Source organism: Excalfactoria chinensis, chromosome 6 (genome assembly GCF_039878825.1).
Source record: "Excalfactoria chinensis isolate bCotChi1 chromosome 6, bCotChi1.hap2, whole genome shotgun sequence".
Taxonomy (NCBI): domain Eukaryota; kingdom Metazoa; phylum Chordata; class Aves; order Galliformes; family Phasianidae; genus Excalfactoria; species Excalfactoria chinensis.
In genome coordinates, this window is record NC_092830.1 from 17,955,370 (window position 1) to 17,981,345 (window position 25,976).

The 25,976-nt window shown below is 39.6% G+C and overlaps 1 long non-coding RNA gene across 2 annotated transcripts in view; it reads right to left on the bottom strand.

Moving 5' to 3' along the window:
• Window positions 1-17,894: 17,894 nt before the first annotated feature.
• LOC140254369 (uncharacterized) overlaps window positions 17,895-25,976 on the bottom strand; it is a 118,753-nt gene continuing 110,671 nt past the window's right edge. The window contains exons 2-4 of one of the 2 annotated variants that reach the window (XR_011904177.1): window positions 24,986-25,103; window positions 20,022-20,163; window positions 17,895-18,008 (exon numbers count right to left, since the gene is read on the bottom strand). This is a non-coding gene — a long non-coding RNA (uncharacterized lncRNA). Of the gene's footprint in view, window positions 18,009-19,391; window positions 20,164-24,985; window positions 25,104-25,976 lie in introns of those variants that run through there. The other variant, XR_011904176.1, reaches the window with a different exon arrangement.

Here is a 25,976-nt window from a genome sequence, read left to right on the forward strand (position 1 = left end):
AAATAAAAATAAAAAGATTAGATGTAGGGTATTTCTCAGAACTTCTTGCTTGTCTAGGTTATTGCACCTCTAGGTGGTCTGATAAACTTCAAGGGCACACTGGTGATTAAGTTCATTCTCAGACTCAGTCTTCTTCAAGTCTATTTTTTTTGAATCAACTACAGTTCTTTTAATTGCTTTCTCCTCTGGGTATTTTACATAGACACCTGACTGCCAGTTAAAGCATCTTCCTAAAGTATCTTTATCTGTGATATCCTCTCCTGGGCTGGATAGACCCACCTGTCTCTCCCCGATCTCTCCTGCCCAGAGGGAGCTGTTACACGCTGTATCCCTTTCCATCATCTCTGACTGTGAACCTGACGGCTCCCATCTGCTCTGGGAATTACAGCTCCCCACAAGCGATTCATTCTTGGCCAAAGCAGGAAGCTGCAGGGCTGGGCCCACAGCTGGCCTTAAAAAGCCTGAGCTGAAGATAATCGTTACACAGACTTACCTATTTCAGTATTTCCTCCAACTTGCTTACTGCTGCCACTCTTGGCTGCAGCCACTACCGTGCTGTTGTGGCGCTTCAAGAGCAATGTTTTTCCACACAGCAAAGGACAGGATTCCTCTGCTCATGCTCGACGCCCAGTGCCATTTGAGAGGCCCTAAGGTATCCAAGACATCTGCATGGAAATAGCAGGTATGACGCAGGACGTAAGGCAGACTGACAGTCTACCAGGGTGCAAACGGATGCCAGGCAGGCTATGCTGTACTAGCAAAAACAACTCCGGATACCAGTGATGAAGCAAACAAGTTCTCCCCACACTGCTTAACTTCCCTGTTTTCCTTTATTATTGAGGGCCCTTGATCAGTTGTGTTGATCCTCTGTGTTGATAACATTTTACATCCTTCTTGTCTTGGCCACATTAGTCTAACAGACTACAGTTGCCTGCTTCTACCTTTGGTTCCAATCGCTGCATGGTGCCTTAATTTTCACTGTTCCTGCTTGTTCTACTCATCTCATGTCCTGCACCCAATGACTTCTTTTGTGCCACTACCTCTCCTAATAACTTTAGAGCTATTATGGTATCTACAGTAGCGGCTGGGGTCAGGCTATTGGTGCTTGCTTAGTTTCTTAATACCTGTAAAGAAAGAGATATCATTAATATTTGTTCCAGACTTCAGCAGACATGTTGTCTTAGACTCCAAGACCTGTATCCCAGTGCATGTCACTGTCTATACCACAGGAGTATTTAGCATTTATGAGGTTCAAAATAACCAGTCCAACTACCCTTCTTATCTGTCTAACACTATCACAGTTTTTTTCAGCTGCTTTCAATACCAATGCCATCTGCCTATTCTGCTCTGTATTTCCAGGGAGATAAATTTTGGGCTTGAGTTTTTATTTGCCCTAGAATATTCAAATTCCTAAATGAGGGGTATGAGGACCTTCTCACTTGGTTCCAGTGAGTGAGGCATGTTATAACTCAAAGCCTGTACCTTCAGTTTTCTGATCACTGTTCTTACCTGTGCATCTTCCAGAAACTAGGTTAGTAATCTACTGTGGCCATAAAGTTTCTTTCATTAGAAATGAACCACTCTGTTCCGACCTTTTTCCAGAGCTGGACTGGGATTTCATGAGGCATTTCTTGTCAATCACTATATTCTTTGCACAGCTTGCACCATTCCACGTATGACTGCAACTGGGTGTTCTTGCCTGGCCTGTAGATACATTTCCTGGCTCATCTCAGGCATGTCTTTATCCCCAGGTGTGAAATATGTATCCACCGCATGATCTCAGCTCTTAAATCTCCTGGGATTATCATTCAGTTTCATTTAAAACAAAATCCATGCAGTTCTTCACCCACTTCCTAGAGGGGCTGGGAGCAGGCACAAGCTTCTGTGGCACTTACTCCTTGCTCTCTGAAGGGCCATCAGATGCAAATTGCTTTACTGTCCAACACACAGCACAGTGTTCTGTTGGACATCCTTGAATGGCTCCATCCGAAAAAGCAAAGTCGGTGGTAGCTTTCAGCCTGCATGTCCCTGTTGTTCAAACACCAGTGAATGCTCTAGCCTGCATCTTCGCACCAGAGATGTTTGTCCCCCTTTTCAGACACCACTGCATCAGTGCTTCAGATTCTCTGCAGGCCTGTAATGCCTGTGACACTGTCCACCTTCTTCTCAAAATGCCCATTTTTTCTCATCTTTGAGCATTTTCACAAGATCACACTCACAATAGTATTTCCTTATAGCACTTCGCCAAGTATATGCAAGGTATTAAAAAATACTGAACATCCTACCCATACCTTGGCTCTGGGGCATTTCCACACTGTTCTCAGTGGTCAGGAAACGCCCAGTGTGACAGATTCATAGTTTGGTTGACTTTTAGTTTGTCTCCATTCAGCCTAATGGGAAAACTCCAGCATCCACCTAGAAGAATCATCACAGGTAAACATCATGACCTTTAATTGCCTATTATTTGACATCTCTTTCCCACAGTATAGATGTCATCATAGTTACAGCATTTGTGGCTAGAAGCCCAGTACTCAGGTAACATTAAATATTTTGGTTTCAGAGCCGACATTGGTAGGCCTTTGTGCTCATCAATACCTGCTAGAAGGTGCAGCAAAGGCTGTCAAGGCAGCTAAACAGCTCTTCCTCTTCAGCATGGTACAGTAATTGATTCCCTGATTTCCTGCTTAAGTCTTTAACCAACTACCCATGGTGATGGGATACATGCACAGAAAATAATCCACGTACAAAAGATACAGATGGGAGTGGACAGAATGAAGGTGCATACCCAGCTCAAGCCAGGTGATCACTCCTTCTCTGCCAATTAAATTCACATTGTCATTTTTCTAGTTTAACAGTAAGTATCTATTTTGCATTCAGCTCTTTGATTCTGAGCAGATGTGTTCATTCTTACTTTTTAAACTATGTCACCTTTCCTTCAATGTGGGCTTAGGTTAATAAACCATACATCAAGCATTGCTTAAAAGCTGGCTTCATAGAATGATAACTGATGAGGGAATTGCTTTTAATTACTGTACAAGTGAGTAGATAAAAATCACAGCTCTAATAATCAGCTCCAGAAACTGACAGCAGCAAAATCTCACATTTAAAACGTGGATTATTTTTTCTTTCAGCATTCAGCTACAGAAGGCAAATGTTAGCGGTTGGATCATCTTCTGTAAGCAAGCCAAAGTTATATGTAACATTTTTGGATGCTAACAGGACATAGTTCTGGCAAAACAGAAATAAGGGTAACATTAAAGATTAGTGCAGGCTTGGAAAGGAAGAAAAGTGCTTTTCTCAATCCAGACTTTCAGAAGAACAATCATCTCACCTACATCTGCTGCTAAAACTTTTAAAGTCCAAGGACAGTGAAAACAAACAACTTACTTGCACAGCTATCAAGTCAGAGAGAGCATGAGGCTTCCCAGATTGCCTTCAAAACCAGCAGCATTTGGCCCATTACCATCCACACCAGGCTAATGTATTTTTAATAGTTCACCTCCTAAAGAGATACTGCAGGCCATGAGATGCAAATGAGCCAGCCAGAACTGACTGAGTTTGTGCTATGTGAAATTTCAGGGGAGGATGAAATAAATGAATGTAGGATTACAAACTGGGTTTGGTGCTCTGGTGAGAGGAGAAAAATGTGCTCACGAAGCCCAGTAAAACTTTCTTTTCCTGGTTTATTAGGTGTTTGCAAAAAAGTCTCAGTTGCAAAGTATGACATGTTCTTTTTCTGAAGACTCATCTACAGCACAGAGACTCTGATAAATAACTGCTTTCTTTCTTAGCCAACTATGCAGCGTATGGGAAGCTGAGACTTGCATTATGGCTTTGCTAAAACATTAGACGTTGCATGAAAACTGCCATGTGAACTCCATTTTGAATGTATTTCAATGCAGGTTTTTAACAATAGGAAAAATAAACACTTAGCAGCTCAGGAAACCAGAATCTAAAATACTGTAGACATGGTTTGTTTATTTGTTGCTTTCCTGCTATAGATCAGCCTGTCAGGATACCTCCTTCATGTAAATATTTAAAATCTACAACAAAACAATTCCGATAGGAAAAGAAAAAAGAAAAAAAAAAAAAAAAAGAAAAAAAAAACTCTGAAAAGGAGAGAAGAAAAGGAGGATGCAGAGTTTTTATTAAAAAAAAAAAGAAAACAACAAAAAACAACACAGATGTGTCTCTTTTTGGATCTATCAAGTGTATTCTTTGATAAAAAGGAGAAATACAGTGATTGCAAAGGTGCAATATGTAGTGAACAGTACTTGGCTCCTTGAAACCACATGCTTGATAGACACAAAGTTACCATATTCCTTTTTCTTTCAATGTTTTTGTTGTTGTTTTTTAAAGTATGAGGCAATAATTTTAGCTCTCAAAAGTCGACACGAAAAACTGAAAATCCAGGATTTAAAAACTAAAGAAGTTCAGAATAGTAGTCATCTGGAAGTCTCCTCTTTTCATGTCGGTAAAGTATAATGTTACTTCACACCATTTGGCTGCAAATGTAAATTACACCTTTTTTCAGTTGTTAGGACAGGATAGAAAACCACATAATTCTAATGAGTCATAAATGTTTCACCATTTTTTTTTCTTCATTTAATTCATATGGTGCCAACACCTGTGAAAACAATCAGCATCATAGCTGTGTGCTCTACTTAAATTTGCTTTAGGGTATGCTTGAGTAAAAGCTTTTATATCTCATGTCTCTACATTATTAACAACATGATGCCCTGAATCATTCTATAATTTAAGTATACTCATTTCATTCTCAGCTATTTTATTAGGACTAGAAAAGATGCTCAAAGACTCTGACAGTCTTAAAACAGACACAGACACACATAACTAGGCTTGATTCTTACTGTAACAAAATATCTATAACAAGATCTTCACATTATTTTTTATGTGCTTTGGCAGTTTTGCACCTTGAATTACAAATCTAAACTGTTAGTACAAGAGCCATATTACAAAGCTTTCTCCTAAAAGGCTTTGCAATCATTGCTCTAAGGTGAGTTCATTTCACAAGAGCAACATCTGCACTGAACTGAATTTTAAGCTATTGCCAAAGGAAAACATCTTGTTTTCCAATGTGAAGAGAGCAGTGGATGGAAGCCCAGTTCTGGAGTCACTATATGGTGAAGGACAGGTATACACTTCAGTGTTGCTTTAGTTATAACTGGGTAATGGGGTTATGTTAACAAATGGTGAAGGCACAACAGCCAAAGGTTTTCATGAATACTAGGAGTGAAATTTGCAAATGCACTTCACTGTTTAAAGAATCAATGTAGTGATGAACAGAATATATCAATCAATTGACTTTCAGTGAACACTTGTTCTCCAACCGTCTTAGGAATTCTTGCTAACCCCATTTGTCATCCATGTAGCCTTAAACAACTTCAAACCGAACAATTTGCAAAGGGCTTTTACCTACCATTTTATAATAAACATTAGGGTACTGAGCTCTTCCTGCATTTCAATTAGATTGTGGCTCAGTCATCCTCTACAAAATTCCCCTATAACCATACAGCTTAAGAAAAATAGATGAGTGAGCATAGTATGGTAAGCTGGAAGGTGTAGAGACCATGATCTGTCCCAAAGAGATCCTTTTCACAAAACGTGTCCAGAGAGTACATTCCAGCGTTGTAGTTTATTATGAGCAACCATCCAAGGCCAATTTGTGATCAGGAAACAGGCCAAAGCTCAGCTGATAAATGTTTCAAGCAATCTGTTCAGAGTTGTGATTCACTGCAATAACTTCCACTGTAATCCAGAGGTGGAAACATACTCCGTGTAGCTCACATACTGAGGGCGCTACTGCCTTCAGAATTTTGGGTGAGGACTCAGAATGTCACAGCTCAACAACATGTCAACCAGGACAGACAGATTAAAGCTTGTGAAAACAGCCTTCTCTCTGCAATGGAGTTTGGTCCTGCCTGCATACACAAGAACAACTGAAGGGCTCAACTAATTGCTCCCTGCTACAACTACTTCAACATTGACTTTGTAGTGACAAAAAAAATAAGTGGTTTGATAGCCTCCCTTACCCTGTTGGCCGTGCTTCTTCTGATCTGGCCCAGAATACAGTTGGCTTTCTAGGCTGTGAGGACACACTGCTAGCTCATATCCAGCTTGCCATCCATCAGTACTCCCAAGTCCTTTTTGGCAGGGTATGTTCTATCCTTTCATCCCCCATCTTGTATTGATAGAGGGGGTTGCTATGACCCAGGTGCAAGACCTTGCACTTGCTTTTGTTGAACCTCATGAAGTTCTCAAGCTTGTCTAGGTGCCTCTGGATGGCATTCCATTCCTCAGATGTGTTGACTGACCCACGAAGCTTGGTATCTTCTGCAGACTAGCTGAGGGGGAACTCAGTCCCAGTGTCGATGAAGATGAGTCCCACTAATGACCCCTGAGAGACACGACTTGTCACTGATCTCTACGCAGACATTGATCCATTCTCCAGGTACCATCTTGCAGATAGTTCCTTGTTCATTGAACAGTTCACCCACCAAATCTATACCTTTCAAATTTAAAGAGGGTGTTGTAGGGGACTGTGTCAGAGGCCTTACTGAAATCCAGATAGATGACATCAGTGGCTCTTCCTTTTTCCATTGATGCAGTTATACCATCATAGAAGTCCACTAGGCTGGTCAGGCAGGACTTGCCATTAGTGAAGCCAGGCTGGTTGTCTCCTATCACCTCTCTTCTCTTCCACATGACTTAGCATAGATTCCAGGAGGATCTGCTCCATGATTTTCCTAGCACTGAGGTGAAGCTAACAGGTCGGTACATCCCTGGGCCATTCTTTTTAAACTTCTTAAAAATGGGTGCTACACTGACTTTTTCCCAGTCTCCAGGGACTTCAGCTGTCTGCCAGGACTTTTCAAATTTCATAAAGAGTAGCTTGGTGACTACATCAGCCAATGCCCTCAAGATTCAGAGATGCATTTCATTAGGTCCCATAAAATTCTGGATGTTCAGGTTCTTCGGATGGTTGAGAACCTGATCTTTAACTACAGTGAGAGGGGTTGCATTGTCCAGTTTCACCTCTTTCTAACCTTATTCGTTTTGGTCTTCTAGATATCATTTTGGAAGCTCAAACATAAATCCTTGCAATTTAGACAGTAATGATCTTCACCTTCATTGGGAAGAGGTTATCCTGGCAGAATTCATTCAGGAGGCCATTCAACGTGCTTGCTTCACATTCTTCAATTCTCAGTAGTTTATTCAGTTGAACATCTGTTTGATTTGAATTTCTGCTAAGATGTTTAAAAATATAAAAATAAAAATTTCACTAAAATAATTCTCTGCATTCTTGAAGACATCCAGACTTCCTGATCACTACACTACCCATGAGAAGCAGCATTTGGTGCTGTGCATTCATTTTAAACTTTGAAGTGGACCAACAAGGGAACAATTATGCTGGCTGAAACAAAACTTAATTAATTGAATTAAAATGCAAAAGCCATCTGAAGCTAGGGGGTGTTGAAGCAAGAGACAGGATAGAATTAGCTTTCTTTCTGAATTTAATTTCTGTTACTGAAATGCTCTAGTAAAAACTGAAATTTTACTTATGGTGAAAACTCATTTTCCTGACTGTACACTGCAAATCTTTCTTAGTTTCAATTCTTCCACCGTAAAGGCAGCTTCTATGCTAGGAACTTTAGGAGGGCAGTTCTGAAATGTTATTAATGAGAACTTACTGTAGACTTCATATTTGATGTAGGTGCACTCTGCCTCCTAATGGAAGTCGCATGTGTTTTTCCCCTAAGCATGCACTAGTAAGTAATGACCCATCATCAAGCACTGACTGATGACAATTGATCATATAGTCGTCTACAGCAGCAAAAAAATTAGAGTAATCTCTCAAGAGAATAATCAGAGAACAATTTTCCAGGGCCACTACTATGAAGAGGCTTGCTGAAGAAGAAAACAGACTTAGACTTCACTCTAGATTTTCTTTTCTCTCCTGGTTTTCGTTTTATATACAAGGTTTACATTTGTTTTTAAAAAATTTTATGAGGCAGACTGAAATGTTAAGGGGATTAAGGAATGGGAGACAGAGTCTTTTACCTCCAAGCCTTCAGTTCAAATCCGGCTTGGGTTAGTAATGAACAAGAAGTATTTACCATTGCTGCTCAGTGTCTATGCAAAATGGATTGGTGGTTCTGGCTCAGTTCCCAGCAATAAATGCGCATGCCACAACTGGCAACTCCGTTGCCATTCTCAGCAGACAGGGCCAACAGTTAAATGAAGCATGAGAAGCAGAGTTACCTCTTCTCCACTACGGGCCAGGATGGAGTCACGTTGGCAGGAGAGGCCTTCTCTGATGCTGCCTAAAGTGGGTTGTGCCCTGGATTAACACAAAGACATCAGTATCACAGACTGTCAAGCTAACACCTTTTTTTCAGGAAGTTAAATTACTAATTTTCTGTGAAAAAGAAAATGTGAAAACAATAGTTTAGATGTTGCTTAGTGTGGTATAGATTGGTGACTCAGAGCAGACTACATTCTTCCTTACGTGAAAGCGTAGATTAACCTGCCATTTTAAAGAGATTGAAATCTGATGTAAATGCAATATATTCCTGCTACATAAGGCTTCTTTGTCCTGCCAAGGGCATGGCCCTAGGACAGAAAAAAATCAGAGCTTTTTTCTTTCCAGCAATCACATGACAGATCATTTCTCAGGCTAGGATACTTTGACTCATTGACACCACAAGCCAGTAGACCAGGAAGTTTGTTTTTCCTTTTACCATAAGCTTAGAGTAATTCCCCTGAAATAAATGGAGTCAACCACCCACACAGAAAAGCTTAAAAGGGAGCAGAACATGCCCTATTCTTTTTAAGGCCAATACTGGAATGAAAATGTGACTGGTACTGTTAGCACTGAAATTGTAAAATGCCACTGTGCTGCTGCTCTGAGGCGATCAGCACTATCAACAGGAAGGGCACCAAACGTTTATCCATATATATGGTTACAGCAAGCAAGGAGTACAACCTAGGCCCTTAGCCTTGAAGTGAAAAATGGTAGATAAAAAACACATGATTATTATTATTATTATTTCCTAATAATAGCAAGATGGGTCAAGAAAATAATGATTTCAGTCCATACAGCTAGATAAATTAATGATGATCCTCTTTATACTTAGGATATATAGGATATTCACTGTGGACCCTAAAATTTCCATGGATTTCAACACTTTATTTACCCATATTTCATTACTGCTTTAAACATAATTATCACAGCATCTTCACGCAGAAATTGATAAATTTTGTTACTTGCTTGTCAAGATGCTCGTGTTCACTGTACTCAGTCATCACACCAACCCAGAGACTGATGTCTGTGCTGGTCTATTAATAAAAGTCTATTACAGTACGTTGATGCTACTCCTCTCAAACATTATTAATGCAAGCCCTGCAGCAAGAGGCATATTTTTAACTTGCAACAACACAACAAGGCCTATTTCATTACTATGATTAACCCTCGTACATCTTCGTCAGACTGTCCATTCCTAGCCATAAAGAACAATCAGAGTCTTTTCACTTGTTAGTTTTCTTTGTCTTAATAAGGTGTTGTTCACATGCCTAATTGTTCAAAAATAGTTGGTGATTTTCAGTACCTATAATTGAGGCTTAATAAACTGTGACTATATTAAGTGCAGATGATGTTATGGAATGCTGAGCAGCCACCTTTTGAAAATAAAAAGATTACAAGTTAGCAATTCAGAAACAGAAAGACCCAAAACTAGTCACTGATTATTCATACCTTATGTTAGAGCTCAACTGGCAGCAGACGGTGCATGAAAGCTATTTCTCTAAATAATATGAGATAGAGCAAAAATCAAAAAACACCTTGAACATTGCTCAGATTCCTAAAAGCAACATGCTTGTGGCAGTGTATTTTTTAGATGCTTCTCTAGGACAAAATTTTCGCCTTCTTTCATTGGAGTTTTAGTCTGATTCAAAGCGATTAACATCAAAATGTATTGATGCTGCTGAAGTAGCCAAATTATTAATAGCTGAGACACATTTGATTCTTCAGAGATCTGGAAAAACAACAACAAAAAAACCCAGCCTGTAAACAAGGTGGACAACAAATGGATAAAGACACTGATCTTTTAATACCAGCTAACTTATTTTGCAAGCAGCACTTGAAAAAGTCTGTAGTGACAGAAATGGCATAGTGACTTAATTAATCATAGTTTTAAAATACCACTCCTGAAAATGACAAATCTTCTGACTCAATCCATCAAAATGCTTACAAAGCATTTGACTTTAAACATGGGAGCAATGCCTTAAAGTTTTCTTGAATGATACTCACTTGTAGCAGTCCTACATAATCTTAATAGTTTCACTGAGTATCACCAACCTTATAAAAAAACCCTACAAGGTAACTTATACATCAGTCCTTTCATTTGGATAATAACTCTCATTTTCCAGAAAATCTAAGTTCAACAATCACAACAAGGATTACCAAGCTTAGATTCTCAGCTTGCAGAAACCACTGGTCCTCAAATGACTGCAACAGAGCCCACAACTCATTGAAGTCACAGCCTTGGGACCCTAAACATTGCTGTTAGTCCTAAGCTCTCAAAGACTGATGGCTTGGAGCTGAATCAGAAAGGTCATGCTGGATTTAGTGGAACCAGTTTAAGGAGTTACCTTTCCCAGCTGTCTGCAGCTGTCCCTCACCAGCTGAAACAGAGCCACTGGAAAACAATATGGCCCAACCCTCATCATACAGCTCACAGCCAGTACATTAATTTTAACTGAAAATGGGCAGCAAACTGTGACAGTTGATAAAATGGCACTTGCCTGACCATCCTGCATCTGCTAATAGGATGTAAACCTCTGGTAAAGTGGCATGGATGGAGTCTACCCTTTCCTCCAGTTCAACAAAAACCAATAGCATTTGTTTGCCAGAGCCCTGATCTGGTCAGAGTGCAACTATACACTGAAAGAAGAAACTGCATTTAACATTTTTGGAGGGAATGCAGAGGGAGTATTTTCTACATTTCATGAGGCAGTGAATGGGAAAGAAGTAGTATATATACAGTACTCCTTGTAATTTTAATTCACATTGCCCGTTCTCAGTGAATAAATCTTGTTAAACCTTATCCTCTCAGAGACCATCTGGATGAAAACCATTCAGGAAACATCACCATTGGTACAAGAAGTTAAATCTCACCATAAATCTCAGCATGTCAAAGCCAAGCATGCATGCCTTAAAGAAACTCTGCAGCTGTGACTTGCTCAGAGTTGTAGACACGTACGTGCAAACGGCGACTCCCAAGAAACAGATTGCTACGTTTCAGTAACTCTTAAAAACAAATGAAAGCAAATTCAAGGATTTTCTCATTTTCAGATGGCTTTGACTTTTTTTTTTTTTTTTTTTTTTTAATGTAAAGGAAATTAAATCCTTTAATAAAATCTACATAAAATTTACTAGCTTGTTGGAACGGTACAGTCTCAAATAATCCCCACCCTTGTCCTTATCTTTCTCTGATTACTTCTCCTTCTCTTCCAAAGTACATGTGCTAATGTGGCAAGCTACGCTCACAATTGAAAATCATGATTACTTTGCTCTGTAATCTGATTGCCTGTATAGTTAGACACCTGCCTTCCTGGCAAATTTCTTTATGGTAACAGGGTATGAGCAGGCTGGCCTTTAAATGCCATATACAGTCAAATGGCTTTGATGTAAGCTCAGTGAGAACACAACTCTTATCCAACAGCAGATATTTTTCCCTTTATCCACCCCCAAGCCTAGTATAATTGATTTTACAGAAAAGGCTCTCACATTTAATTAACCAATTAAAAAATACAGAAAAACACAAAGTAAGACTAGCAAGTCTGTCCATCCAGTATGTGAAAAACTGGAAGAAGTAACTAGGAGACCTAATCCAAGCTCAATATTTTGACCAAAGCAATTATGGGGATGAATGCAGATCAAGTGAAACAAAAAAAGGTGCTTTCAATTCACTTCATTTTCAATCACTTATTTCCCTAAAGGAACAAAATCTAAAGTGTGTGAAAAATGACTAAAATAATTCAAGTTTAGTAATTTAAAAAAAAAAAAATCTAAAAAATTCTAAAGGATATTGTTTGGAAATATCTTTTTCAAGTAAAGAATACAGCTCTGTGTATTAAAGGAAGAACATCTCATTTTCATTGAAAAAAAGAGTTCTATTCAGCTGAAACAGAATTTTGTCCCATTTTCTGAGTTCTGAAAAAAAAAATCAGATTAACTTCAGATCAACCCAAAATTATTGTTATATATACATTTTTATTCTTTGAACTGACAGATAATAATCATCTACTTTTTCATAACAGAAGTAATTTGGGAACCTGGCTTAGACACGCTACCAGATTTAGAAGAAAGCAAGTCTCGTTGCCCCCAGAAATGAAATATTTGAGATATATCAACATACCGCAGTTGACGAGTGGAATTTTCTCCAGTAGCTGTAAAAGTTTCTTGATGATTCAGCTGAGATCACTCAACCTCACTCCTGAATTAAGTATAGGTGATCCTGTCTTGTTTTCCCAAGAAACTTCAGTTCTTTGAAGGCACAAGTCACCACCACAAAGAATTTAGTTGCCATCACAACAGCGGATTTGGTTCTGATTTGCTAACTCAGGTTCAAGCTTGATCACCTATAGAAAAGATCAATTATGCTTGGCAGTAATAGATGCTACCCAGAACAGCAAAGACTGCACTGGCAGATCACTGTGATAGAAAGCAATCCATCCTTTACTCAAAAGTGAAGAGATATTTGCTAAGAAATATCAGCCTCCCACTAGTGTTGTCTGGACCTCAGCAGGTGAGCTACAGTATATGGTTGTCTACAAACTGTAGAATAAACAAATCATATTCCCTGTAAAGGAAACATTTACTAGCAAGCATGAAAGATGATCAACAATGTTTTGGTATCATTCAAGGTGTACTGTTTCTTCTTTTTAAAGCTGTATCCCATGCTGAGCACCAGTTCCTCCCACGTGACTTACTACATCCAGATGGGGAGTTGAGGAAGGGGTACTGGTTTAGACTGATCCCACAGCCAACAGACAGGGACACGTGAACTGACCTGCCTGTTGGAGGTGCATATCACTTTCCAACATCAACAGCAGAACCTTGGGCAATTGAGTAACAGATGCCTCGCTTATGTGCTTACAAGTCAGGTTGCTGGAATCCAGGAGCAACTGTAGTGTTCCTGTCCTAAACTGGTACATCCCATACCTGTGTCTTATGAAACAAATGGCATATACTTACGTTTTTGGTGGAAGTGATAACAGTATAAAAGTTAGTATGTTGGATCTAAAGCTGGGAAACTATTATTATTGCAAAAATCCAGAAGTCTGGTGTGTCTTTCAACTTCACTCCTTTAGCTATACAATGTTGCACAAGTGGGCAGATCATGTGAAATTATTTTCACTTTCCATGGAAGTTTAACCTAGAATTAGCCACCACTGCAAGAAAGATAGCAAATCTGCCAGATCAGCTAGCTCCTATACAGTAAATCAGTTGTTCCTTTGGCAAACAGTGTACATACTGATTTTTCAATGCACAGTACAAGGAAAGGATGACTCAAACTGAGTTTCACAGGTGAAGTTCAGATGAGTTCAGATACATTCAAGCCCTCTTGATATTCCCATATGCTTGACTCAAGTTCAAACATGTAATTGTCATCTCTAAACAAAAACTTCCAATGAAGAAGCAGAGGAGAGGATTGTGAACTCCCCTTTCCTGCACTACAGACTTGAGCACAGTTGTAGCTCTTTTTCTATATATATATAATCTGTCATTTGTACTTTTTCATACTAAAGGTGACAGTCTAATTCACATATGACCAACACCCATAAATCATGTTGGGGGGAGGAAATATTCATAAATCCATATCAAACAGCACCCAAATTATGACAAATGACATGGCAGTCATAAAATTGCACAAGCACAACTCACCAAGTCATTAATTTCATGGCCATGGAAAATAAACAGACACATTTTTTTCGCAGCCCTAATAAATTTTAAAAAACTCAAAGAATGGTCCATCTGCTTCGAATAATTTTTAATTTCCTATTCTGTCTCGTTCCCATTAGCTATTCCACTGAGATATTTGCTAAATTCTTTCATTTGCCTCCTCCCATCTGTATTCAATTACTCTATTCCCAAATAGAGTTAGTTTTTCTTTCTCCTAAGCACAGTACAAAATATCCCCACCTGTACCTTAAAGCAAATGTTATGTGTGTTTTATTATCTGTTAGACTCTATGAGTCATTCTAACTCGATTGCCTGTGCTGAAAGACTTGGAGGGCAATCTGATTTTGATGTTTTCTGGCTTTGTTGAAAAACACCTGCCCGATTCTCATAGCTAATCTATTAACTTGGTAAATGCCTCAACAGATGTTCTAGAATCAGCTAGGGATCAGGGTCTGTCCTCGTGACAGCGTCCGCTTGTAAGCTTGAAATATTTAAATGTTCAGAGATCAGAGGCCAATGATGTGTTTTGGGTACAAGCTTTCACTAAATCATATTTTTTCAGGCAGTCCCTGGAGTGCAATCCACATACAATAAGTGGCTGGAGCGTTCTGACTGAGCAGGCCAACAATATAGGCCTCCTTGAACTTTGAAGGGACATGAATTTCTAGGCAGGATTGGCTTCTTTTAATGAAAAATGGAACAAATTTTTGACTGCAATGAAGTCGTTCCCTTTTAAGCTACATGTCTTTTTCCAGCTCCTTTCCTTTCTTCCTAATGAAACCCATTAAGAAAGTACAAACCTTGGCTTTGAGACTTGCCTTTCCAAGGATAACTTAATGTCTCTGAGGAACCTGTTCTAAGCTGTCATCCTCTGTTTGGGTCAACACCGCTCTGCATGATTCACTTACTGTGTGCCTGATGCTCCACCTTGTTACGCTGGTTTTAAGCCAGGGCTGCTCTACTGACTTAAAGCCGTTCCATTCTATAGCAGCTTCTCAGGCTCTACAGACTGGCTAGGATTGCTGGACCAGACCAATCCCTTGAGAAGGCTTTATTTCTCCATTGGAAGGGTGGGATAGATGCATGACATCAGTGTCAAAGCCACGTGAATTCCCATTTTGCAGGTCAAGGCAGTTTTCTAATCAACAAGTACCACCAGAGAAACACAGTGAGAACACAAAGGCTCAGAACATGGCAATAGCTGCCCCCTCTGCTTTCAGAAATAGTGCCTTGTCAATCAAAGCTGGACCTGAAAGGCTAAAGGATGTATTAGTTTTGTAAGATTCTGTACAAACTCGTTTCTCTTAAGAAGTGCTCAGATCAATGAGAAAATGCCTCAACATAATTAACTTGAAATGGCTGCAAGTCTCCCTGCAAAAATTTTGTCAGAAAGATCACATGAAAAGCAGAACAATTAGAAATCAGGATATCTTCCTCTGGTCTTCGCTTACCACTTGACTCAGATCACTTCACTTGCCCTAGATCACTTCACTTGCCCTTTGTTTGTATTCACTTCTTCATCTGCTAAATAGGCTTTATCACTGCAAATTTACTTCGGTGTTTGGAAGCTTAATTAGTTAATGTTTGTGAAGTGTTTTGAGATCAATACAGTGTTATTACTAATGTATTCAAAATCTCATTGCTTCTGTTATTTGCTCTTGGATGCTTGACAAGAAGGCTCTCACTGTTCCACATCTTCAGTGATCCTCAGAAGCAGCTCTGCTGTTAGAGCTCTCATATGAGTGATCAGCAGATGGAGTTGGAGGAGTGAAAAGGAAAATGACTGATTCATATGGTTATTGCTATTACACATTCTGCTTTCTCAAAGACAAAACAGAAAACATGAAGAGAAGGTTAACAACAATTGCTTAAGTATTTACAGGAAGATACTGAAAGCACAGTGAACAACATGTGGTATCTGAAATTGTTATTTTCTGTAGAAGTGCAGCCACTTGTGAGACTTCAAGTCTGGTAGGCATTGGAGAAAGGGTTTAAATATGAGATGAAGATTTGTTAGAGAAGAAAGAATCACTGGAAATGGAATTCACACTTGAGGATCTTTGGTAAGAACCTCAGAAGCTCCACTAAGAAGAAAAAGGAGATTTTTCTGTTAGTAAACAATTGTGGAAGAATTTATCATAGCTCACCTAGTGGGAATGGTTTCTTCTTTCGTCTTACACGCTGTATCTCTGTTGAAATGCAATTCCTCTCCTGTCTCTGAGGGACTCGAAAACGGAACTGGCTACTGCGGTAACGAAGTCTGACTTTAAAGACAAATGCATAAATTTGTCAATTTCTGCAAAATACTCTTTATAGAAAGATGCATTCACAGACATTTTCAAAGAGGTATGTTTTTTAACATATACATTTTTATTGAAGTACTGAGTCACATGCTGGCCCCTTTTCTACCAGCACGAATGAGGACTTGACCTGCTATGGACTGTGCTTGCAGAAAGACACTCTGGCTAAAGGTGAGCTAACAAAATTGACTTTAAGACACATGTTCCCATTCACTTAGAAAATCTGACACCAGAGATAGAAGTAGTTTGATCAGTGCATGTTCTAGAAGAGCTAAACATGGTGCCAAACTTTTGGTTTTTTTTTTCTTCTTTTAATTTTTACTACCTGGTGCAAAAAACCAAATTATTCCTGGACTTAAGCACATTTGCTTACTTACAGCCCTCTTCTGCACAGACTAGATTTTGATTTAGGCCTCTTTCTTACATAGAATATTTTAAAATATCTTTATCTGTATTCTGCACATTTTGTCTTTAATAAGCACTTGGAAAAGGCTATCTTCAAGGAATAGAACACATTTTTCAGACTAGACGCAGCTCCATTGGTACAAGCTGTGTTACATTTGTAGATCCTTTGGTAGAAATAGGGATATACAACTTGTAAATTGAGATTAATTAAATAAGATGTTATTATAGATGTCCACAGCAGAGGGTGCTAAGATTAAAGAGAACTGACCATATACTTAAGATCTGGGGCAAAGGGAGCAAATTCACAGCAAGCAGTAAATGGAAGCTGGTTCATTAGTCACACTATAAGGGCATCAGTTGATTCTTCCTTAATGATGTCTCTGATTTTTATTTTTTTCTTCAATTCAGGCTTTTCATAAGAAAGGAGGTACAGCACCATAGCAGTAAACATGACCCTTGGTTTCTTGCATCAATAACATTTTCTCAAAAATTAGATTTAGTACACATACTCATAAAAACAAACTATATCAAGCAAATAAGACAACTAATGCTCTCCCACACTACGCCTTCTTTTAACCCCAGAATTCTATTAATCAGTCTCAAGAAGATATATTTATCTCATGCCAAAACCAACCTTAAGTAAGTATGAGCAGAAAATTCAGAAATAGTTCTTCCAATTAAACTGGCTGTTACTTAAATGAAAATGAAGTGTCTTACTGATAGCTTAGATTCCATTGTGTTTCAGTGAAAACACATTCTTAAGTTTAGTGTTGCATAAGAATATTATTACATTAAGCTTGTTATTTGAAAACAAACTGTTTCAGAAATATTCTGCTACCAGAGACGTGTTTGGCTTCATCTTTGCTACCAGAGATGACTGAACATCTAATTAAAGCTCTCTGTCTCTATACCTACTTTCCCATTAAGTTTCACAGACTTAAATTTGATTGTGGGGTGTTGTAGAGTGAAAAGAAGGGAAGAGAAAAGAGTTGGAATACCAACAGCCCTAATTTATGTGCCTGAGAACCTGGAAAGGTTGCATGTTTGAGAAGGATTACCAGGTCTTTGGCTAGTGATTCCTGCTGAACTCAGAGCAGGATCAAATGGAAATTTTTACACTTTGATGAAGCAGTGTCCTCTATCAGCAGTTCACAATCTTTCCCGCACAAAGAAAATTCTTCCCAGTTCTCTGTTTCTTTACTCACCTCTGCAGAAGTCAGAATTCTCTCCCAATGAGCCCAAGAGCAGAGTTTGATGTTCTCTTTTTCAGACATCTTGGAAGCTGTCATCCTCAGAATCAGCTCTTAGAGCGATGAAACCTGAACAGAAATAAAAAAGAGTGCATAAAGCCTTTACAGATGCCATCCATGCAGTCCCTACACTGGCACTACTCATCAACAGTAAATACAATGCAAGCATCAAACAAACAGCTGATGAAAGTAGTTAGCTTCATCATAAACAGAAAGTTTTTGCAGGAATCAGAAATCCAAAGTTTTTATGCTTTCTGACCTTGATACCAGGGGAAATCCTGATTTACTCCAGAATGAGCATAAAACAAGTGCTGGGGTCAGAATAGATGATTCAGTGCTTCTGCATGAGAACATAGGGCACTCACAATGGAGACAGGCAGAAGGGAGAGAGGAAAACTGAAATACTGTCACTGAAAAAAAGCATGCACACACACCATGGCTAGGAATTCAGGCTTAGTGCAGAGGCACTGAGGAAGTTCCACACAGAAATCCATTTGTTTCAGTGGAATTTAGGAGACTTAACAGGTGTTGAGTTTGTTGGTATTTTGGAGGATCTGAACTTCACCACTTTGGCAAACTGTTATACCTTTGTGCCTGATGACTGAGGTTCAAATAGTATGGCAAGATGAATCTGGTTACTAAGAATAAGCCAAAAAATAAAATAAAATAAAATAAAAATATATATATATATATAGAAGTGTATCAATGCTAGAGTAGAGCACACAGACAATAAATCTTCAAGGCAGATTTCCTACTATGATTGGCATCATAACACTGAGATTCACTTAGCCACTATTCAATTATATATTCTTTTCCCCCTCCAAATTACCACTCTTCGGTGAGTATTCACACCTAGTGAAAGTGAAGACAAGTAGTAAATAAAATGTAATGAAACTTGTTTTACATCTCTTTTCATCCTCTATGCAGCTTCCTCAACCTTAAAATTGAGAGAAACAGACACTTGGTTTTCTCTTCAGGCAATGAAAAGGATATGCATTGAACGACAATTCTGCAGGAGAGAAAAGAAGTCTGAAAGAAATAAACCTATAAAAGGAAATGCACCACATTCTTCCACCTTCTACCCCAAGAAATCCAATTAAACTTGCCAAGACACACACACATGTCGTCAATCATTCCAGAGCCTATCCTCCCTATCAATATTTCAGCAGCATTTCACTCTCTTACTTCTCAGGACTAAGCACACTCCACACAGCATGCATTCATTGTTCGCCATGCTCCTTCCTTGCCCCCTTCAATCAGTCACAACAAGCCACATTCACTTCTTTCCCACACCTTACGCTGCGCCAAGCTAGCTGGCTAGCTGCATAGCAGAGCTTCCTTGTGCACCATCGATGGCTCGCACTTACCTATTTTTAAACAGGAAAATACAAGGTGCAAAATGCATCTGTAAATGGACACAAGGACGCTGACATATATGATGCTTATAAAACAGATATTTTATTGGGAAATCCTGCTTCCCAATTTTGATGACCACAGAAACAGCTTCACTTTAAAGAGCATAAGGAAAGCAGACAAAAAGCAAAATGTATCATAATATATCAGATCCAAATGTACTCCAAGGACCTTATGTACTTGACACAGGCAGTCTCAAAGCCTGCCTTAGTAACTGTACCATTTTCAAAATAACTTCAGTAACTTCCTGTACAGGTTGTAGAGTTCTGGTTCCCAACAGAACTAAGTCACCCTAACTGAAAAGGGAGGCTTATCGTGACTTTTTTATTCTATGCATCTTGCACAGGACTTTGGGTGCTTTACAGAGGTGCTCTTTAATCACGAACATATGCAGTAACTCATTTTCAGAGATGAGGCTTACTTTGGAAGCACTGAAATATTATAACCATGCCTTGTGCCAGTACAATAATAGGTCTGTCAGCTTTCTTTTCAGATTCTTTCAGTATCAACAAGGAAAATGTATAGAAACCAGAGGAAGGATTTAACTGACTAGGTTGTGCTGCCTTTACTGGCGTTGCACGCAGAGACCTAATGTAGCTTCAAAAAAATGACCAGGCCTTCAAGCAGGTGGTAGCTACTCCAGCTGAGCAATGCCAGTTGGAATTTTACCCTCTTCCTAGCATTCCCATATCCTTCATTGTCCTCCCATGTCCTCCAATTCCATTCCATTCCAATGCCGAGTGGATTCCTGGTTTGAAGGTGAGCTCTTGCTGTCTGCTCCTCTTCCGTTCCTACAGTACTTTTCTTTCATCTGAAAAATTGTAAAGAGAAAATATTGCAGCCTAATATCCATAAAAGATAGGTGGATTTCACAAATGAAATAACAGTAAAATATACGGGCCAGTGGCCACTATGGATGCTGGTACAACAACCAGGCAATAGAGATCAGTTATGCAATTGTTTCCAGTATATATGTATGGCTATATTTTAGTGATCCGTCTTTATTCTCCCTCAATTTTAAACAGGAACTGGGAGGAGAATAAAAAAAAAAAATAATAAAAAAAAAAAAGGTTAAATATTTTCCTTTTTCTCCTTCACAGAGAAGATTTTAATCTTTCTTAAGTAAAAGCCTTTAGTAGGACAGAATTAATCTAGATAGTAATAACTTCACCTTCCATCACACTGAGAATGGCGAGGCATGCTTCCCTGGAGGATTTTATTCTTCTTCCTAGTGTTGAGACCTATTCCACAGTCCTCTGGAATGTGGATGGCCAACTACATGTACAGCACTATAGCTTCCTCAAAAAACAGAAGCCCTACTAATCCCTTCAGAGCTATCTAAGATTAAAAGAACCTACACAAACTTGTTATTCAGATCTACTTCTTTTAACATTCTCACTGGAGATCCAGTCTTTGGATCCCAAACTCTTATCTTCAAAGAGGGGTTCTGAACTTCAGAGCTTCTTTGAAGCAATGATCTGCAACAGCAGAAAGGGAGCTGTGTAAGCCAGGTAAAAAAGGAAAAACCTCACTCTGCAAAGTTCTGGCTTTAATACAAACTTCAATGTTTTGAGAACCAGCATCTCTGGATGCACTGTCCAGAAACTGTTTCTTCCCTGAACTCTTAGTTTTATCCACTTCCTTATCTCTTTGAGGAACTTTCCTGCACAAGGCAGATATCCAGGGGCTGAGGCTGCAGAGGATAAGAAGCAGAAAAAAGGGAAAACAGACAAGTGTTCTTCCCTTAGGTGATAACTTGTCCTGGGAATAATTGGTATTTATGTCCTATTTGTAACAAAGTTAACTGTCAAACAAATACAGACATCCCTTTCCATAAATATTCCAACTAGGATGAACCAAAGTGAAAGGGAACTTCTGAGCTAGGCTCAACAAAATTTGGCCATGGGGTATCTGCAATATACTGACCACAATATGATCTGTTCTGTAAATTTAGTGAGTGAAATATAATTTCCTTATAAATTGGGATGTGATTTTATGACTGAAATCACAGTTGTACTGGCAAGCAGCCCAAGTGCCAGCTCACTTATCCCTGGCAGCACAAACCCAGCTGACTTGAGCATTGCCCACAGGCTTTCGGAGCACTAGCAAACATCATCAAATGGCCCCAGCACAGCCTTTTCAGAAAAAGGCTTGACATGGATTAATGCTGTGAGTCACCCCGTAGATGGGTTTATGTGTAGCATTTGTGGGCAAAAAAAAGACCTGAAAAGCATTCAAGAATGTAACTGGCAAAGTGCTGACATGTGATTTGAGTAAGAAAATTACAGTTTTCCCTCAGCCATGCTTTTGGTAAGAGGTCACTTGATGGAATTTCTTTAGAGTGCTGCATCTTGCGCACTTCTCATCTTGAGAACACAATAGGCAAAGCTCCTACAGTGTGAATAATTAAAACAGTAACTACATGTTTATCTCTGTATTCACTCGATGGTAGAAACCCTCTGCTTGCACACAGCAATTCTGACTGTCATTTATATCCGGATCACTTGCATCCTATTGAACTTGTGGTGTTAAAAGGTAAAGTCACAGCTGAAAAGAGTAAAGTTCCCCCATTTATGCTGGAAAGAAACACAAGTATGAAAGCACTCAGCAGGATAGACCTTATCTTGCAGAAATCTTGCATTCTAACATTTGCTGCATTGTCTGCTTATAGTCATGTGGACTGAAACGGAGACAAGAAAAAAAAAAAAAGGTGCTTACAACCAGCACCCTGAAGAGGGTCCCTTCCAACTCCTCTTTGCAATTTAGAAAAGCTATCTTCCCAGGCCTTGACTTTATTAGTTTCTGTTTGAAACTCGCAGCCTTGATGAAGCTTGGACTTGGAATCCCATTTTTTAGAAATGAAGAAGAGCTGCAAACTTTTCTAACACATTATAGAAAAATGACATATTCTTTCCCTTTCCCTTGTAACCCAACAGTCTACGTTTTAGGTCCCATCTTGAATTTGTGTTCTGAGAAAGCCTATTAGTGTTAATGCAGTGAACAGATACACAAACATGCAACCTGTGAGTCTGGGTGAGTTTAGATACAAGCAAGCCTAGAAGTGGTCAATAATCTCAGTGCCAAGCATCACTTTCGGTACTTTCAGTTTTGAAAACATTAATATAAATGAACTGTATGTGTTGTCAGGGCTGGAATGCAGACAAATTATCATTATTTTTTTTTCTTGAGAATCTGAATAGTTTGTCACTTAAACCACTTGTTGCAATTGCTTTGTCATTTAATTTAATCTTCTCCAATGAGCTTCAGATACTACCATCCTCTCTATGCTTCCATTACTTCTTTGTACATTCATCTTGTGTCTGGTTTGTTGCACTGTGGGTATTTTGAAGCTTTGAGTTCAAGTGGCATCAGTACCATCTGCATGCTTCACATGCTCCTTAGTAGAAGGCACACAGGTTCCCCTCATACAGATTTATTCTTGTTGTTTTTCCCACTCCCTGACACACCAGTCGCTACCTGAACTATCCCCATCACTCCTGCAATTTATAGCAATCAGAATATGAGAAACAGTTGCATGCCTTATGGGGAAGCAATCAGCTTCCCCACTGCTAATGGACTTCAAATTAATAGGGCAATGTATTCATCCTCCAATGATTTAATTAAATTGAAACTGATTTCTGATACAACAGCTGGACAAGCTAAAATTTACTGAGTGAATCTTTCTTTCACTTCCATTTTCTACCACTGTTGTTGCAAATCATAGAATCATAGAATTATCCAGGTTGGAAAAGACCTTGAAGATCATCAAGTCCAACCGCAGCCTAACCAGTACCCCATCTCTAAGAAAAAAAAAAAAAAAAAAAAAAAAAAAACAACAAACAAACAAAAAAAAAAAAAAAAAAAAAACAACAAAAAAAAAACCAACCTCTGCTAAATCATATCCCTGAGTACCACATCCAAACGGCTCTTAAACACATCCAGGGATGGCGATTCAACCACCTCCCTGGGGAGCCCATTCCAGTACCTAACCACCCTTTCTGTAAAGAAGTTCTTCCTAATATCCAACCTAAACTTGCCCTGGCGCAACTTGAGGCCATTTCCCCTCGTCCTGTCACTTGTCACTAGTGAGAAGAGACCTGCCCCACTCTCACTGTAAGAACCTTTCAGGTACTGGCAGACGGCAATAAGGTCTCCCCTCAGTCTCCTCTTCCTCAGGCTAAACAGCCCCAGCTTCCTTAGCCTCTCCTCATAGGGCTGATTCTCCAAGCCCTTCACGAGCCTCGTTGCCCTTCTCTGGACCTGCTCCAGTACCTCCATATCTTTCTTGTGCTGAGGTGCCCAAAACTGGACACAGTACTCGAGGTGAGGCCTCACCAATGCCGAGTACAGGGGCAGGATGACTTCCTTAGTCCTGCTCAGCACACCATTCTTGATACAAGCCAGGATGCCGTTGGCCTTCTTGGCCACCCGGGCACACTGTCGGCTCATGTTCAGCCGTGCATCAATCAGTACCCCCAGGTCCATTTCCTCCACACAGTCCTCCAGCCACTCCGCCCCAAGCCTATAGCGCTGCCTGGGGTTGTTGTGGCCGAAGTGCAGGACTTGGCATTTGGCCTTGTTAAACCTCATTCCATTGGCTTCAGCCCAGCTCTCCAGCCTGTCCAGATCCCTCTGTAGGGCCTCGCTACCCCCAGGCAGATCCACACTCCCAGCCAATTTAGTGTCATCTGCGAACTTACTGAGAGCGCACTCAATGCCCCCATCGAGGTCATCAATAAAGATGTTGAAGAGGACAGGCCCCAGCACCGACCCCTGGGGAACACCACTTGTGACCGGTCGCCAGCTGGATTTAACTCCATTTACCACCACTCTCTGATGAGTGCAGTTAGCAGAATGTGCTTCCTGATAAGTCATGAGCAAGCTAACCCAAATTTGTGGGCATCAATTGAGATGCTGGGGAAAGACCTTGATGCCCTTCTGAAGCTTGATATTGGAGAAATGTGAAAACATTCCCTTGTGCTTCAAGGGCTGTTCCTTGAAAGTCTCTGCAAGAGTACTTGAGAACATCGATCAGGGTTAGAAGAGAAGATTCTCAATGGGATTCAAAAGATGGCAGACAGATGCAGTCTGTTTCTGACCTTTCCATTAGGTGGGTGTACATATCAAATGTGTAATTTCAAAGATGTCTCTGGCTGATTTCCTTTCTAGAGGTGAATTGGCTTTTTAAGAAGGTTTTCTGGAAAGGATTAAGTTAAATTCATTTGTATTGCTACTAGCATGAAAAGATGGAAGATACCTAGAGAATAGACGTCTAAATTGGGGACATACAGCCATTAGCCAAAAGACCAAGAAGGCTAGGTATCAGTCTCTAGTACAATGCTTTCTGCTAGCTTTTCAATAATACCTTGTTTTACATAAGATCACACAATAACCCCCTCCATTTCTTACCAGTCCAAACACTGGACTATTTGAAAAGCTTTCTGCTGGCATTCTGTATCAGGGATGATAACTGTGCCTGGAATGTTTGCACATAGCAATAAAAATAGGCATCTTTTAGAGACATAATACTGTTTTAGTCACATGAATGATTTTTCCTGTGGTGAAAGATCTCAAAACAAGATCAAATAAAGAAATCAACAGAAAATAGGAAACAGATTAAATACTTGACTTACCAAACACCTTGATAGAATATCACAGAAGTCCAGTCTGCATTCTAAAATTGGTCCAGGTGCACAGGGTATTCAGTCTAGCATTTTCAAGGAGATCTACCAAACAGCATCAACATTCTTCCTGCAGAAAGACATCAGCAAGCTCCCATGACAGGGAAAAAAAAAAATCTCTATTTACTACTCCCCAGAACATTCACAACAAGGGCAACACTGAAGGAGCCTGTCCCAGGGGCTGTGCTAGAAATCCTCCTGTGGAGTCCTGGAGGACTCTCTGCCAAAGGCTATCGATTCCTCATGATGGAAAGAAGGTGAAACAGCAGATCTGATGTTATTTGCTCCCTTTGAGTGAAAAACAGTTCCTATGGATGAGACTTGATGGCCAGCGGGTAAATGGCAGTCCTTGAGCCACTCACATTTTAGAACTAAGCACAGCTTGCATGCTGAAGGGAATCAGAGACTGAATCAGGACTGAGAGCTGCAGTTAAAAGTTACAAATAAAATTACAAATTTCAGATATAAAGCATGACTTCTGTGATTTTATATAGCACACAGGTGCTGTTGGGTTTGCCATTTCCATCCTGTGATTTACAAAGCTTGAAACCTCTTATTGGCAGTTTTTGACCTGTGTGAAGCAAAGAAATGGCCAGTTTGCCATTTCAGAATCATGGCTGCAGTTTTGTAGGTTAGTGAGGGCAATGCCCTGTGTCCAGTTGAGAACTTCTTAACAACAACATTTCAGTCAACCAAAACCATTCTTTAGCAGCTGTCCAGTAAAGAGAGGGGAGAGGAAGAGTGTTCAGATTCCAGCTAAGCTCAGCTGTTTCACAACACAGTTTTGTTTTCTATCCTGACAGACATACTGGGCCTATTCCTGAGTTATGAGTGAAACCGCTTTTTGAGAAAATCTCTAACATCCTACAGAAGTATCTCAGCCCTGTAAAACCCTCAAAAGCAGAGGATACCAAAGATGCCTGTCATGTGGCCTGTATATTTA